The following is a 14318-nucleotide window of genomic DNA, read 5'->3' as shown; positions in this document are numbered from 1 at the left end:
TCCATTCTCCTTTGTCCGCCAACCGCCCCGTTTCACTTACGATGTTCCGGCTACAAGGCAGGACATCACAGCTCAAGGGTATCCCCGAGGTCCCAGGAAGTTCTCACAGCTGGATCTGGAACCAGTGCTGGGAACCAGATAGGGTACCCCCTGCAAGCCTCGAGAAGGACAATCATCTCCCCAAAGCTCTCCTCAAACGCGACAGGACACCATCTTGGGCATGCGCAATACATGTCCTTTATGTTTTGTGAAGCATATTCAGTAAAATAATTGTTGCTGTTATTCAGTCTCTAAGTCATATCTGACTGTTCGTGACCCCATGGACCATAGCATGCTAGGCCACCCTATCCTCCACTGTCTCCCAGTTTCTCAAATTTATGTTCATTGCATAAATGACACTATCTAACCATCTTATCTTCTGCCGGCCCTTTCTCCTTTTGCTTCAATCTTGCTCAACATCAGAGTCTTTTCCAGTGACTCCTCTCTTTTCATTAAGTGGCCGAAGTATTTACATTTCAGCTTCAGTATCTGTCCTTCCAAAAAACACAAAAGACAAACATGACACAACCTAATAATAGAAAAGCCAGGGTGTGCATTTAGCTAGGTTTGTGAGCACAGCCAAATCATAACAGATTTAATTGCCTTAGTTTCTTTGAGTGGCTATGTCTAAGTACTGCTGGATTATAATTTTATACATTTTTAAAATTTTGTTCATTTTCAGGTAAAGCTGTGTTCTAGTTCATCCATAAGATGTACATCTTTTGGTACTGTTCCAAATGTACAGCACCTCCCTTATCGTTTGGGACAATATCTAATCAACATGTTAACTACGACTAGTTCATCTGAAAAGGGTCCAGATGCTTCGCTACTAATTGCTTCCATGGAAGGGAATACTAAGTACCTATGAGAAGTTGTTGAGGATAAACAGGCTACTGGAAAAGTTTCAATTAGTGCATAAAGGGGGCAATTAATTAACTTGGATTCTTCACCAAAGTCCTGTGGAAGTTAAGAAAGAGGGAGCTTTGAAAGGATTTTAGTTAATTCTGACAGGCTTTGTACATTAGACAGCTCTCTCTATTTCAGCATTATAGCCTGTCTTGAATTTGTAATTGCATTCCAGTTTGTACAGTTGGAAAAAAATGTTGGGTTAGATTTACATACTCATTATATCTTCCATCAGTATGATGATTATCTCATTCTTGAATATATTGCACAAGTTCTTCTTACTGATGCTATTTTTTTTCAAACGTGTATTTTCAATCACTTTTATGAGGAATGTTTTGAACTATTGTGTCCCTTGTCTCCAGTAAGTTCAACACATTCCATATTGCATCAATACTTTCATTCTTATTTCTGGAATATTCCTGTGAGCATATGGAAATTGTATAGTGTATTGTATATTGCTTATGGAATAATAAGCTAAATCCAGATTGGAGCTCATCTTATTACTCCATAAACTTGACTATATCATGAACCTAACTACATGATTACAATACGACACTGACTAGAATATAGAAGGACAATTTGGAAGGAAGCTTTGGTAGCCAAAGTGGGCTAATGATGCAAAGTGGTTGAGGTGAACTTAGCTTTATAATTATGTTGATATTGTTTTTAGTCCTAGATTGATTTTTTATTTGTTTCAGGTTCAAACTGCTGTAAACTGTACTATCAATATTCAGTAACAAAGGACAGACCTTGGCTGATGACATGATGAAGAAGATGAAGTGAGGAAAGCTAAGGCTCATAATGAACAAAGGCTTGCAATAAAAGTAACAAATTAAAAAAAAAGCTTCTTCCAATATGTTAAAAACAAGAAAAAAGTCAAGAGAACAATTGGTCCATTGCTGGGAGAAAGTGGCAAGGTGGCAAGCAACAGGGAGGAAGCAGAACTACTTAACTCTTTTTTTTTCATTTATCTTTACACAAAGGGAAAAAATAGTCCAGCCTATCAAAAACAGCACCACAAAAAATTGATTAGGAACACAAGCTAAAGTAGATTAGGAACATAAGTTAAAACAGGGAAGAAAACGGTAAGTGAGAACCTGTCTAGCCTAGACGAGTTCATATTACCACCCCAAGGTTCTGAAGGAACTGGCAGGTGTGATCTCAGAACCACTGAACTATATCTTTCAAAGTTCCTGAAGCACTGGGGAACTGCCAGAGGACTGGAAAAAAGCTGATGTAGTTGCCATATTCAAAAAAGGAAAAAAAATAGATCCAGGAAACTACAGACCATCAGCCTGACTTCAATACCAGGGAAGATTCTGGAAAAGATAATCAAGCAAGAATCAGCAAACACCTAGAAGCAAACAAAGTAATAAACAATATCCAACATGGGTTTGTCAAAAACAGATCATGCCTGACTATTGAATCTTTGACAAAGTGACAAAATTAGTGGACCAGAGGAATGCTGTCAATATAATTTACTTGGACTTCAGTAAGGCATTTGACAAAGTAGACCATAACCTACTACTAGATATAATAGAAAAATGTGGGTTAGACAGATGGATTCGTAACTGGCTGACCAACCGCACTCAATGTGTGGTCCTCAATGAAACTGCATCTACATGGAGGGAGGTATGCAGTGGGGTACTCTGTTTTGGGCCTCGTATTCTTCAAGATATTCATCAATGATTTGGATGAGGGGATAGATGGAGAACTCATCAAATTTGCAGACAATACCAAGCTAGGAGGAATAGCCAAAACTCTGGAAGATAGGCTTAAGATACAGAAGGAACTTGGCAGACTTGAATGTTGGATGCTATCTAACAAAATGAAATTCAATTGTGAAAAAAGTAAGGTTCTACATTTAGGCAAGAAAAACAAATGCACAGGTACATATACAATACAATAGCAGAGTTGGAAGGGACCTTGGAGGTCTTCTAGTCCAACCCCCTGCCTAGGCAGGAAACCTTATACAATTTCAGACAAATGGCTATCCAACATCTTCTTAAAGACTTCCGGTGTTGGGGCATTCACAACTTCTGGAGGCAAGCCAGTCCACTGATTAATTGTTCTAATTGTCAGAAAATTTCTCCTCAGTTCTAAGTTGCTTTTCTCCTTAATTAGTTTCCACCCATTGCTTCTTGTTCTGCCCTCAGGTGCTTTAGAGAATAGTTTGACTCCCTCTTCTTTGTGGCAACCCCCGAGATATTGGAAAGCTGCTATCATGTCTCCCCTAGTCCTTCTTTTCAATAAACTAGACATACCCAGTTCCTGCAACCGTTCTTCATATGTTTTAGTCTCCAGTCCCCTAACCATCTTTGTTGCTCTTCTCTGCACTCTTTCTAGAGTCTCCACATTTTTTTTACATCGTGGTGACCAAAACTGAATGCAGTATTCCAAGTGTGGCCTTACCAAGGCATTATAAAGTGGTATTAACACTTCACGTGATCTTGATTCTATCCCTCTGTTTATGCAGCCAAGAACTGTGTTGGCTTTTTTGGCAGCTGCTGCACACTGCTGGCTCATATTTAAAAAGTTGTCCACTAGGATTCCCAGATCCTTTTCACAGTTACTACTATTGAGCAAGGTACCACCTATACTGTACCTGTGCATTTTATTTTTCTTGCCTAAATGTAGAACCTTACTTTTTCACAATTGAATTTCATTTTGTTAGATAGTGCCCAATGTTTTAGTTTATCAAGATCCTTCTGTATCTTAAGCCTATCTTCTGAAGTGTTGGCTATTCCTGCCAGCTTAGTGTCATCTGCAAATTTGATGAGTTATCAATTTATTTCCTCATCCAAATCATCGATGAAGATATTGAAGAGTACTGGGGCTAAAACAGAGTCTTGGGGTACTCCACTACATACTTCCCTCCATGTAGATGCAGTTCCATTGAGGACTACACGTTGAATGCAGTTGGTCAGCCACTTACGAATTCATCTGGTGGTGATACTGTCTAATCCACATTTTTCTACTTTATCTAGTAGTAGGTTATGATCTACCTTATCAAATGCCTTACTAAAGTCCAAGTAAACTATATTGACGGCATTCCTCTGGTCCACTAATTTTGTCACTTTGTCGAATAATGTAATAAGATTAGTCTGGCATGATCTGTTTTTGACAAACCCATGTTGGCTTTTGGCTATTACTTTGTTTACTTCTAGATGTTCACTATTTTTTTGCTTGAATATCTTTTCCAGAATCTTTCTTGGTATTGAGGTCAGGCTGATAGGTCTATAGTTTTCTGGATCTATTTTTTTTCCTTTTTTGAAGATGGGAACCACATCAGTTCTTTTCCAGTCCTCTGGCAGTTCCCCGGTGCTCCAGGATCTCTGAAAGATATAGTTCAGTGGTTCTGAGATCTCGTCTGCCAGTTCCTTCAGAACCCTGAGGTGTAATCCATCTGGTCCTGGTGATTTGAACTCGTCTAGGGTAGACAGGTGCTCACTTACCATTTTCTTCCCTATTTCAACTTGTGTTCCTAATCTGATTTTTATGCTGCTGTTTTTGGTAAATTAGACTGGTTTTTTTTCCCTTTGTGTAAAGACAGATGCAAAAAATGAGTTAAATAGTTCTGCTTTCTCCCTGTTGCTTGTCACCTTCTTGCCATTTTTTCTCAGCAATGGACCAATTGTTTCCTTAACTTTTTTCTTGTTTTTAACATGTTGGAAGAAGCTTTTTTGTTATTTTTTTACTTTTGTGGCAAGCCTTTTTTCATTGTTAGCCTTAGCTTTCCTCACTTCATCTTTACAGGCTCGGGCTATATGTGGTACCATGCTCAATAGTTGTGACTGTGAGAGGGATCTTGGAGTCCTAGTGAACAATCACTTAAATATGAGCCAGCAGTGTGCTGCAGCTGCCAAAAAAGTCAACACAGTTCTAGGCTGCATAAACAGAGGGATAGAATCAAGATCACGTGAAGTGTTAATACCACTTTATGATGCCTTGTTAAGGCCACATTTGGAACACTGCATCCAATGTTGGTCACCATGATATAAAAAAGATGTTGAGACTCTAGAAAGAGTGCAGAACAGAGCAACAAAGATGATTAGGGGACTCAAGGATAAAACATATAAAGAATGGTTGCTGGAACTGCAGATGTCTAGTCCTTTGAAAAGAACTAGGGGTGACGATAGCAGTGTTCCGAAATCTCAGGGGTTGCCACAAAGAAGTGGGAGTCAAACTTTTCTTCAAAGCATCTGAGGGCATAATAAGAAGTAATGGGTGGAAACTATTCAAGGAGGGAAACAACTTAGAACTAAGGAGAAATTTCCTAACAGAATAATTAATCAGTGCAACAACTTGCCTCTAAAAGTTGTGAATGCTCTAATACTGGAAGTTTGGAAGAAGAGATTAGATAACCATTTGTCTGAAATGGTGTAGGGTTTCCTGATAAGCAGGAGGTTGGACTAGAAGACCTCCAAGGTCCCTTCCAACTCTGTTAAATTAAATTGCTCACTTTTGGACTCTTAGCACTAAAAGAAGGTTAAAATAGAGAAGTGTTCCTGATTTTAGGGATTTTGATTAGGAAAACATTGAATGAAAGAACAAATGCATACATCTCTTCATATTTAAGGAAATAAAATTGCACTAAAAGAACAAAATTAAAATATAACAGCAGCTAGTATTTGCAAATGTGGTCCACTAGATTCACAAACCAGGGCTTTTCTAGAAATATCTCACCAGGTTTTCTTCTAAACCCAACTTTGCAGAATTACCAACAATGACCTTACTAGCTGGGAATTCTGGGAATTGAAGTTAAAAAATATCAAAGGCACTCAGAATGAGGAAGGCTGTTCTCAAAATACTGGATATTGTGCTGCAGTATTTGTATATGCTTGCTGAGCAGGTATGTGATGCTCAGTAAACTTTGGTTACTTGGGACACATTGACAGGGATGCAAAAGTAGCATGTAGTAATAGCATTAAATTCCTAATTTCACGTGACTCTTATTTCAGGTGCAGATATTTATATCCAGATGCAGACAGTTTTCTTGTTATATTTCAGTGCTCAGAACAGGATAGCTTCACTGCTTTTTATTTTATGCTGCCTAGTCATACTGGAAGCAGTGACAAGTTTTATTTTTTTGGACTCCAAGATTATTGCAATTGCAGCAATGAAATTAAAAGATGTTTGCTTCTTGGAAGGAAAGTTATGACAAACCTAGACAGCATATTAAAAAGCAGACGCATGCTGACAAAGATCTGTGTAGTCAAAGCAATTGTTTTCCAGGTAGTAATGTATGGCTGTGAGAGTTGGTCCATGAGAAAGGCTGCGTGTTGAAGAATTGATGGTTTCAAACTGTGGTGTTGGAGAAGACTCTTGAGAGTCCCTTAGACTGAAAGGAGATCAAATCAGCTTCAAAACAATCAATAATATACTTTTATTTGTCAGAAACCTAGAGAGAGACATTACTATAGTTCAATAAAAACCTGAAGAAAGTAACAAGCTCCAGAAGTAGAGCTGAAAAACCCCTTCCTGAAACCTTGGAGATTTGTTATTACCATTGATAGTGAAATGGATAAAGTGGACCAAGAGCCACAATTTTTAAAATGGCTATTTCAGATATTATTAAATTTTTAATTGTCCTTCAATTGTTTGTTTTAAAAAATGGCCTTGAAATAGAAGCTTATATTTGCTATTATCATTTGGTATCACTGAAACTTTTATGAAATGCCACGAATAAGCTTTTCTTGAGCTTTTCAACACATGAAGTAAAAGTGCGCTAATGAGAAGCTGAACCAATAGTATATTGTGCCACAGGTGGCATGCGGAGCCACTTGCCGTCAGCTGGCCAGCACACATGCAAACCGGAAGTTCAGGAACGGACTTCCGATTTGTTCATAGGACCGTTTTGCGCCCTCCGGAGCCTTCAGGCGGATTCCCTGAAGACTCTGGAGGGCGAAAAATGGCCTACGGACAAACCAGAAGTCCTGTTGCTCATAGGGCCAGTTTTCGTCCTCTGGAGCCTTCAGGGAAGCCTCCTGAAGACCCTGAAGGCCCCGGAGGTCGAAAATCGGACCTATGGACAAACTGGAAGTCACCATTCCCAAACCTCCAGGTTCCCCGTAAGTCCATTTTTCGCCCTCTGGAGGCTTCAGGGAAGCCTCTGAGGCCTCCTGAGGGTGTGCAGGGATTGTTTTCACCCTACCCAGTTTCCTAGAAAGCCTCTGGAGCATGGGGAGGGTGAAAAAAACATGGCAAAAGTGGGGAGGGAGCTTGCTGGTCGTGCATACATGCACACACGCAGGGTGTGTCGTGCACATGGCATTATGAGTGTGGCACACCAGCACACGACCCCCGTTCTCCCCCCCCCCTGCTTTTGGCACGGGAGCCAAAAAAAGTTCGCCATCACTGGTTCATAGGATAATGAATTGGATAGACCGTCAATTAGGATTAAGAGAACTAACAAATCTCATATTTATATGTTTTCCAGAAATGGGGAATTAATTTATGAGTGTTTATGTTAATAAGCCAAAGAAGGACATGCCACTAGAGATGTTCCTCTCACTCACTAAAGCATTTTTGCTTGGTTTTTCTTGTATTTCTCTGTCTTTGTTCAATGGTGCATATGCTAATATTTGCAAAATATAAATTTAAACATGATTTAAGACCACATGCTATATATTTTTATTTACCGTATTTTTCGCCCTATAAGACGCTCCGGAATATAAGATTTTAAAGGAGGAAAATCTAGAAAAAAAAGATTCTGAACCAAATACTATAGTAAAATATTTTATATCAACTGTATAAAGTTAACAGCAGTTTAAGAACAATTTTATGTCAACCATGTAACACAGGGGTGTCCAAACTTTTTTCAAAGAGGGCCAGATTGGATGAAGTGAACATGCTGGAGGGCCGAACATTTTTCCGAACATTCTTTGAACAATAACAATTAAATGCAAATGAATTATTTTATGCCAAGTTAATTGCAAATGGCATACTTTTCATTTCATAACATTAAGATCAACTGACAGCTGAGTTTTCACAATGTATCCATCTTTTCCCTGAAGACTCGTGTTTAGTACATTCAGATGCTTTCTTTCCTCTTTCCCTCTTACTTGTCTATCCTTCCTTCCACCCTCCCTTCCTCCTTCCCTTCCTTCCTGCCTCCCTTCCAGTTCCCTCCTTCCTCTTTCCTCCTGCCTGCCTGCCTTCTTTCCCTCCTGCTTATCTATGCTTCCTTCCTTCCTTGCACCTCCCTCCCTTCTGCCTGCCTGCCTTCTTTCCTCTTTCCCTATCCTCCTATCCTTCCTTTCTCCCTCCCTCCTTCCCTGCCTCCCTTCCAGTTCCATCCTTCCCTCCTTCCTTCTGCCTCCTTCCTGCCTGCTTGCCTTCTTTCCTCTTTCCCTCCAGCGTGTCTGCTTTTCTTTCCTTCCTTCCACCTCCCTTCTGCCCTCCTGCTTTCTTTCCTCTTTCCCTCTTACTTGTCTATCCTCACTCCCTCCTTCCCTCCTTCCCTGCCTGAGCGGGCTTCTTGCATGGCCCCAGCCCTCCAGCCGGTGGCTCATCTAAAACTTTTAACTTCCCAATCTAGCGTTCTCCACCCACCCACCCCCAATCCGCCCGGATCTGTCATGCAGCAAAGAGATACAGTAGCTGGGCGCAATAGCAGCAATAGCTATAAGCAGATCCGGAGAGATTTGGGGTTGGGGGTGGAGAACGCTAGATGGGACACAATCAAACTCGATTCAAAGGCTTTCGCTCCTGAGATCAGTGCACTGCCATCCAAAATGCTATTACTACGATCTCTGCCACCTGGCAGCGCACCGATCTCAGGAGCGAAAGCCTTTGAATCAAGTTTGATTGTGTCCCATCTAGCGTTCTCCACCCCCAACCCCAAATCTCTCCGGATCCGGAGAGATTTGGGGTTGGGGGTGGAGAACGCTAGATGGGACACAATCAAACTTGATTCAAAGGCTTTGGCTCCTGAGATCGGTGCGCTGCCATCCAAAATGCTATTACTACGATCTCTGCCGCCTGGAACTGCCCGAGAAGCGGCAGGTAAAGCGGGCGCTGCAGCGATCATGGTACCAGCATTTTGGATGGCAGCGCACCGGTCTCAGGAGCCAAAGCCTTGAGGCACCTTTCGTTTGCAGGAGGAGGGCAGCTTAAAGCAGCGCCCCAGCAATGTGAGGAGCCGCTGCCACCGCCACCACCGCCTAAGCCCTCTCGGGAGCCCAGCCGAGTGGGAGCTCTGAAAGCGAAACCTCTCTCCAGCCATCACGATCTCTGCAGCCCCCTCTTTGCCTGCCCCATTTTCAGATGACCCAGTGGCTACATTCGGCTTACAAGACGCACTCAGATTTTTACCCTCTTTTTTGGAGTAAAAAAGTACGTCTTATAAAGCGAAAAATACGGTATATTTTAGTACAGATATAATTTAGATCAGTTCACTTTAGAATATTTTTATTTATTTATTTCATCAAGCATGTATTAGACAACATATATATTTATAAACATGATTTTGGATACATGAAATGGATACAAATAAAAAGAAACATTAGGACAGGGACGGTAGGCACGTTGATGCACTTATGCATGCCCCTTAAATAAATTAAATATTTATTTAAATAAATTAAAGCCCACACTGAATGACAGGTTTTTGTTTCTTTTAAATTTCGTTCTGGTCTTAATTGAAAATATTATTATTGTTGTTGTTGTTATGAGGTTCATCTTTGGTGAGATTCACAGCCTTTGGACTGATTGGTAGCTCAACAGCTCGAGTCCTAACCAAGGACCTAGGAACTGTTAAGGTAACATCGGAGGATATAAGTTGTTCCAAGTAGGGTGGTTTTTGGTAGAATCAGAATGTTCAAGTCAGGTAAATTTAGAATTTCCAAATAGTGAGGTAGCCTTTTAGGTATTGCTCCAAGGGCTTCAATTACTGTTGTTGTTGTTGTTGTTGTTGTTATTATTATTATTAATTTTATTAATTTTATTCATTAATCATGAAACTCAGCCAACTGAACATTAAAAAATGCATTACAAATAAGATTGACTGGTGCTCATGGTTGATACGGTTTGCTGCCAGCGTCCTAGGTATCAACCAAGTACCTTCTTAAAATATAAGATGTTCCGAGTAGCGCTGTTTTTTGCAGTTCCGCTGGTGTTATTGCAGGAAGCTACAATTTGTTGATGTATCTTGGAAAATTCTTGGACATGGTGCCAAGTGCCCCGATGACAATGGGTATCACTGTTACATGCTTCATCCATAGCCGTGTAGTTTCGATGGCCATGTCGCAATATTTCATGATTTTTTCTAGTTCTTTTTCTTCGACTCTGGCAACTCCAGGAATAGCGATATCAATTGTTGTTGTTGTTATTGTTATTATTACTATTATTATTATTATTATTATTATTATTATTATTATTATATAGTTTTAACATGAAACTCAGCCAATTGAATATTCAACAACAACAACAACAACAACAATAATAATGGCACAAACCAGCAGTGGTAATTCCAGTGGTAATCGGCATACTGGATGCTATTCCAAAAGCACTGGAATTACATTTAAAACAGTTAAAACTTGACAAAATCACCATCAGTCAAATGTAAAAAGCTGCACTGCTTGGATCCGCACGTATATTTTGAAAATACGTTACAATGTCCTAGGCCCCTGGGTGGGGCCCGACTAGTAATCAATGCCAAATCCGGCGAAAGAACTGGCTGCTGTGATACAATTGTATAATAATAATAGTAATAGTAATAATAATAATAATAATAATAATAATAATAATAATAATAATAATAATAATAATACCCTCCGAGGAGCTTTACCTTGTCATGGTGGAGGGGCTTGCACGCTCTAGTGATCCTAACGGCTATGCTGAACAGGTGCAACCATATCAGACAAGTCTTAGGTGAAGGGCCAGACAACATTTGCTCCACAACCCATTCAAACATGGTGAATACAAAAAAATAAATAAAAAAAAGGAAATTTATGCCGGCTGAACTGTCACCCGGATTAACAAGGGTTCTGTTGGATGCTATGGCTCCTGGGCATTCTGCGCAAAATGAGCTACAGGGCTCAGCTCCCTCTGCTCAGCAACCAGGGCATGGAGCTGACAAGTTACTGGAGGAAAAAGCAAAAAAGCGAAAAATCTGGACTAGGGAAGAAAACATCTCTATTATGAAAGCTTACTATCAGTGGAACCAGAAAAATGTGGATTTCAAAAATGAATGTATCAGATTTGGAAGATGAACCACACGGACTGTGATATCAGTGAACAAAGGCTAATAGACCAACGACGCGTAATTCTGAGCCACAATTTTTTCACTACAGCAGAATTAACAGGAATCCAAGAGAAAGCAACTAATGGTCTGAGTATACCAACAAAAAAGAGTAACATCAAGAATGATTTGCAGACTCAGAAGCAAACTGAGGAAGAAAGGGAGAAAGAGGCTGCTGAAATGGATGAAGATAAAGAACAAGGAAGCACTGAAGAGCAAGCACCAACAGATAGTGCTCAATTAGCTGAGAAAATAAAGCATCAAATGGAAGATGCTGAAAGAACATGTTTTCCAAAGCTGAACCATGTGAACCAGAAAGAATTGAGAAATATACTAAAAAAGGTCAATGAGGCTGTGCAAACCATTCAAACCACTACATTAGCTGAAACAAACCAGCCGATGTATGCAGCAGCTTTCATAACCACCAAAGAATTGGGTTTGAAAATACAAAGGAACCAAGAAGGGGAAGCCTAAGTGGAAAATTCGGTTGGAATTGAAGACCAAAAGGTTCATGGAGACTTGAGCAACTTGAAGAATTTAAGGCAAGGTCAGCTAAAGAACAAGCAGGTCAAAAGCAGCCTGGAAGCAAGATACGATTTGGAGAATAAAGAGATTGCAGTAGTAATTGAAGAGCTGAAGCAGAAGGTTGTTGCCATTGCTGAAAAGATGAAACAGTATGAAAATCGAGTAACTCAGTTCAAGGGAAACTCACAGTTCAGAGCAAAGCAGCACCAGTTTTATATGAGCTTAGAAAGTGGAGATGGAGTAGCAACAAATTAAAAGCCCGATAAAGAGAAAGCTCTGAAATTCTGGAAGAATTTGTTGGAAAACAGCAAGAACCACAACAGAAATGCAAAATGGATCAAAGAAATTGAGGATTCTATTAAAGTGCCTAAAATGGAAGATGTGAAAATAACAAAAGAAATGGTGCAAAGACTGTCAAGAAAAGTGAAGAACTGGAGTGCACTTGGACCAGATGAGTTACATGGCTTCTGGTTAAAGGCACTTACAAGTATGCACAAACGATCGGCAGCCCAAATGAACCAGATCTTAAAAACACCTGAAAATGATGAATGGATGACAACTGGAAGGACATTTTTGATCCAAAAAGATAAAGAAAAAGGAAAGGACCCTGGAAACTATAGGCCAATCACCTGTTTGCCAACAACATACAAGCTCCTTACTGGTATCATTGCAAACCAAATTTATGGATACTTGGAAAGAAATAACTTGCTTCCTGTAGAATAGAAAGGATGCTGCAAAAATTCAAGAGGAACAAAGGACCAACTGCTGATTGACAAGCTAATCCTAAAGAATTCAAAGAAAAGACAAACCAACCTGTTCATGGCTTGGATAGACTATAAGAAAGCATTTGATTCAGTTCCCCATAGCTGGATCAAGAAAAGCCTGAAAATCTTTGGCATCAGCAGCAACATACAAAAATTCATGGAAACTTCAACGAACCTCTGGAAAACGAAGCTTATAGCTAATGAAGAAGAACTGGGTGAAGTTGAAATTAAACAAGGCATTTTCCAGGGCGATTCCCTTTCACCCCTACTTTTTATACTCTCAATGATACCAATGACAATCATTTTGAAGAAGATGAACTGTGGATACGAACTTGCAAAGAAAGGACTGAAAATCTTGCACTGGGTGTACATGGATGATTTGAAGCTGTTTGGTAAAACAAAAGCTGAACTGAGTTTATTAATTAAAAGCACAAAAGAATTTAGCCAATTCATTGGTATGCAGTTTGGAATTGACAAATGTGCAACAATGGCAACCAAAGCAGGCAAGGTCATAGAAGATGATGGACTAGAACTTGAGAATGAAGAAATGATAAAGGCAGTAAAACAGAAGAAGGCTACAAGTACTTGGGGATTTTAGAGGCCTCTGACTTAATGCATAATAAAGTCAAGGAATTAAGTTCAGCCAAGTACATTCGACGAATTCGCAAGATTTTAAAGTCCAAATTGAATGGAGGAAACATCATAAAAGCCATAAATACCTGGGCTAAACCTGTGATTCGATACTCTGCAGGAATAATTGACTGGACCCAGTTGGAGTTGGACAATTTGAACAGAAAATCAAGGAAGCTTATGACAATGAATCATGCTTTGCACCCTAAAAGTGATGTTGACCGATTGTATCTACCAAGAGCAGAGAGTGGTCGAGGACTCCTACAAGTAAAACAGACTGTGGAAGAAGAAAAACACAGCTTGAATGATTACATCCAGAAAAGTGAAGAACCAATGATTAAGGAAGTAAATAAAGGAGGCCTTTTAAAGACAATTAAGTCAAAAGCTGAATATAAGAAAGAAGTAATTGAGAAGCGAGCTGAAAATTGGAAAAGCAACGTTATGCATGGCCAATACTTTAAAAGTATTGAAGGCAAAGGTGACCAAAAACTAACTTAGAACTGGTTAAGATCAGGAGTACTGATAAAAGAAACAGAATGCTTTATTTTGGCCGCTCAAAAACAAGTCTTAGCCACAAACTGCATGAAGGCAAAAATTCAACATGTTACCACCAATAGCAAATGTCGCCTCTGTAATGAGAAAGACGAGGCAGTTGACCACTTGATCAGTGGGTGCAGCAAAAATTCACAAACTGACTACCCACAACGCTATGACCGCGTTGCTACGATCATTCACTGGAAATTGTGCCAAAAGTTTGGATTTGAGTACAGCAAAAACCACTGGGACCATCAGGTTGAGAAGGTTTTAGAGAATGAGAAAGTCAAGATCTTGTGGGACTTCAGAATCCAGACTGACAGGCACTTGGCCTACAACACACTTGACATAACAATAGTTGAAAAGAAAAAAGTATGGTTCATTGACATTGCAATACCTGGAGATGCATGAATTGAAGATAAACAGCAAGAAAAAATCACAAAGTACCGGAACTTGCAAATTGAAATTGAGCGACTGTGGAAAAAGAAATTGTGTGTTGTCCCGATTGTAATTGGAGCCCTTGGAGCAATACCTAAAGGACTACCTCGCTATTTGGAAATTTTAAATTTATCAGATTTGAACATTCTGATTCCACAAAAAACCGCCCTACTTGGAACAGCTTATATCCTTCGACGTTACCTTAACAGTTCCTAGGTCCTTGGTTAGGACTCGAGCTGTTG

The sequence above is a fragment of the Natrix helvetica genome, assembly GCF_964273705.1.
Source record: "Natrix helvetica genome assembly, chromosome: Z".
NCBI lineage: Eukaryota > Metazoa > Chordata > Lepidosauria > Squamata > Natricidae > Natrix > Natrix helvetica.
The sequence above is the reverse complement of the archived record's forward strand: the minus strand, read 5'-3'. Positions refer to the sequence as shown.